The 3,996-nt window shown below is 44.1% G+C and overlaps 1 long non-coding RNA gene across 1 annotated transcript in view; it reads left to right on the top strand.

The window, feature by feature from the left end:
* Positions 1 to 3,739, top strand: part of LOC108447466 — an 8,694-nt gene extending 4,955 nt beyond the window's left edge. Inside the window, exon 3 of the long non-coding RNA XR_001863044.1 lies at positions 3,505 to 3,739. This is a non-coding gene — a long non-coding RNA (uncharacterized LOC108447466). The remainder of the gene's footprint in view (positions 1 to 3,504) is intronic.
* The last annotated feature ends 257 nt before the right edge of the window (positions 3,740 to 3,996 follow it).

The raw sequence follows: 3,996 nt of genomic DNA, 5'->3' as shown, positions 1-3,996 counted from the left end.
GCGTTGCTTCCAGCAGGAAGAAAGAACGGCCAAAAAGAAAGAAGCAGCAGCTCCTTTCTCTGCAGCTTCTCTCTCCGACGCTCAGAGCGAACTGACCCCACACCCAGGTGTAGACAAAGGAGTAGCCAGGCCCGCCCCACTCCCCTTTTTGTCTTTCTTAAGTACAGCTATTTGTCCCCTAGCAACATGCATATGGGAGAAAATTCCTTTAACAGGAAAAAAACTAAGACTAAACTGAAACCCCAACAGCACCCCTTTGCAAGAACATCACTTCCAGGACTATGCTTGCTAACCCATGGCACACGTGCCAAGCAAGGATCCTCTCCATGTCAGCTGGGTGATCACTGCAGGGCTCTGTTTAGTAAGTCACGGTACACCTTTATTAGAAGTGCAGTTGCCACTCGTTAGCCTTACTGCATGCACAGTAATAGTGACTTGAACAGAATTTTTCTCCTCCCCAGTCTTACATCAAGGAAAGTTCTCCTATTTTTGTTACCTCTCAAACTAACAGAGGCAGGCTGCTGGTTTTTTGAATGGTATGTCTGCTTCCTATGACAAGGCTGACTTAGAAATACATTGCATTCATAGGGTGCAAGATGTGACAACATTTTAAAGCCCTGTATCCTTTTGCAAATGTAATCTTTTTTGTGGAATGACTACAAAAAGTGAGTTATTTGCATTAAGAGACTCACAATGAATGCTTGCAGATTAATCTTATAGCGCATAAGTATGGCTGTAAAGGATAGAGACTGCAGCAGCAAAGCCATCACTGCACTTTATGTGTCAGGAGTGATAAGGTTATATCAGCAGAGCAAGCAACTGAGCAAAATCTATTGTTGTTTGTGGGTCGGGAGGCAGTTTGATATCCAAGCATAAAAGACATGTAACCAGGTCACATTCTTTGCTCCGTGCCTCATACTTGGAATTAGTGCCCAGCTTTTTCAAAGATGTTTCCTGTTATTGCTGACAGTTCATTTTCCACAAGGAGTCCAAGCATTTCCTGGCATCCTAAGTTAGATCCTGCCTATGTTCCAAACCCCCAAATGCCGTGTTTTCTCAAAATGAACTTGTCAGAACCCACACTTTCTCCATCAAACATTCCCCACACCAACTCTTTCCAGGGGCTTACCAAACACCGGGCTGCACCAGCTGAGGCTGACCCAGGGAGGCCTCCTGCAGCTCAGCCCCCTTCAGCCTCCACACTTTAGCAGTGGCTTTACACGTGCCACACGTTTTTGTTTTCCTCCTGGGTTTCTCGTTCCTCTGTGGTAGCCCATGTGAGAAGCCTGATCAGCTTGCCCCTGCTTGTTGGTGTATGATAAGCAGTTGTACACTTAAGATCAGCTCCAGGGTCAAAGTCTCTGAGGGTTACTATAGCTGCTGGTACTAATTATGTTTCTTTATACCTATTAGTGCCAAGTAAGGGAGCTCCCTGCTTTGCCTATCATGTTGCCATTGACTATTTCCAGGTTCTCCTAGTGACTTTTCATGAACCTCCTTTTTCCCTGGGCAATACAATAGTCATCCACAAATCTTTGCAGTGAGCAGTGTGCAAGAAAGAATGCTTCAAAAAATACCCAGAGTACAGGCAAAGCCTCTTACACACACGGTGAAGTTTGGTTTCTTTCTGAGCTAATTCCCAGTTCACTGAGTAGGAGGAATGTTCACAGGTGTCACTGTAATATGCTGGTTCTTGGAGATCTGAAATGGTGTTTCTTTCTCACAGCATGGGGACAGCATACCTTATGCTAAAATAATGCAATGCATCAGTGAGCTAGTCTTTTCTTGCAGAAATGAATATTGTTTATTAGATGAGGTATTTCTTCATCCCAGATTTTCAGAGCACAGTTATTTCCTTGGTGAATATGAGTAATTCACACATATTCTGCTACATTTCCTGTTTGATTGTAAGGGAAATACTTGCAGCATCCAGCCTAGAGGTTCTGGTCCCCAATGGGAGGCTGACATGACTTGAAATACGAAAGTACTGAGGAAAATATAAGAAATACGTAAATATTGCAGTTGTTATTGTCAAAACTCATAGACTCATTTAGACTGGAGAAGATCATCAAGTCCAAACATTAACCCAGCACTGCCAAGGCCACCACTAAACCATGTCCCCAAGCACAACATCCACACGTTTTAAACCCCTCCAGGGATGGTGACCCCACCACTGCCCTGAGCAGCCTGTTCCAGTTCTTGATAACCCTTTTTATGAAGCATTTCTTCCCAGTATCCAGTCCAAACCTTCCCTAACACAATTTGAGGCCGCTTCCTCTTGCCCTACTGCTTGCTGCTTGGGAGAAGAGACTGACCCCCACCTTGTTACACCATCCTTTTGGGTAGATGTGGAGAGCAGAAAGGTCCCCCTCAAGCCTCCTTTTCTCCGGGATAAACACCTGCAGCTCCCTCTCCATAGAAAATCTTACACTGTTGTAGGATGCTATTGAACACTGAAACAACAGGGGTGAAGTGAAGTGTTAGCAGCACATTTGCATAGGTGGGAAAACCAAATGAACACTGTTAAAATTGATGTGAAACCCCCAGTGATGCATCAGACTGTAGCAGGTTACAAAACAGGAGAAAGCTTAAATATGTGTGGGTATTTTATAACTCCATCATAGGATAATTTAAAGCACAGGGCAAGCAGCAGTGAGTAAATATTTAGGGCTATAATTTTTGCACAGTATTTAGTCATATATTAAACGTTTATGATATACTTCTCTCCCAGAACCCAGCCTACAGGGAAGAATAGTCTGCTTTTCTGGAAAGTGCTTGTCTAAGGCATAGAACAGGCCAGAAGGTGCTTATTTACCCTCTATGCAAAGGTTGCAATGCTTGCTAGGAGGCACAGGTGGAAGGGCTGCCTAGACCAGTCAGATACAACCCCAGGTGATGACTGGAGGTTGTAAATAAATAAGTAGTCCTGGAATTTGTTCCCAGTACTAAATACGCTGTGAATTGGGCACTAAAGCAGGAGATGTGTGTGCCCATAAACCAGCCCAGCTATGAAGCAAACTGTGTGCAGAGATGTGCTTGCAGCTGTCATTCAGCTGTGCATGGGAGGTGGGGAGTGGTTGTGGTGCCTCACACACTCTTGCCTCCTCTTCTCCTGCTACCTGTGGTGGCCTTTCAAGTAGATTTACTTCCTAAATAAAAAATACTGGACAGTAAATGTAATAAAGTCATTTACTTGCTCCTGTTGTGTTTGAATAAGAATAGACATACATTTAGAATGCCTGACTGCTTCCTAAGTCGTGAGAACGAGGGCTTCTGTTGGATGCTAAATACTGCAAATTAGAGCATGTATTTCTTATAAATGTTCAACAATTTCAGACTGGCCATGATTTGCCTTTATTTTCACTGGTACCAGTCAGGGTTGGAAATCACACAGACACTTTTCTTTCCATTTGATCTGTAAACTCAGATGTAGCCTGTTCTGTCATAGCAGCTGCAACTTCTTTGTTGGAAGGACAACCTGATCAGGTCTTTCTCACCCAACAGCTGACTGAAGGGGCCACCAACCTGCAACTGGATGTAGTGGAAGGCTCAATTGCTTCAGCAGCTCTGAACTGCACCCCAGGTCCCCAGCATGATGTCTGCTTGAAAGGGAAACTCTGCAACCAGGGTAAACACCTGATTGTTTCCTAATCCATGCTATCCTGCATGAAGGTATGCTGCTATTTTAAACCACAGTGATGTAGACGTGTTATAACCACCCTCTCTACTTTTTATCTGTCACCAGCTGGCTGTTGTTGATGATTTATAGGATTAGATTTCAGACCTCATTAACCAACAGAAGAGCATCTATGTGCTAATTTCATCCTGTCAAATATTATTTGTAATAAACATGCTGGTAGTTTCACCGAGTGGGGTTTATTGACTAAAACAGCAATGAGGCAGTGCCCACACACTGATCTGGTGGCTCTGTCATTAGTGAGCAGGCTGGTGGGTACAGCCCCATGTGCTCCTGGAACCCTGCTCAGCATTTGTCAG

Source organism: Corvus brachyrhynchos, unplaced genomic scaffold, assembly GCF_000691975.1.
Source record: "Corvus brachyrhynchos isolate BGI_N302 unplaced genomic scaffold, ASM69197v1 scaffold346, whole genome shotgun sequence".
Classification (NCBI taxonomy): Eukaryota; Metazoa; Chordata; class Aves; order Passeriformes; family Corvidae; genus Corvus; species Corvus brachyrhynchos.
This window is presented reverse-complemented; position numbering and strand designations above follow the sequence as displayed.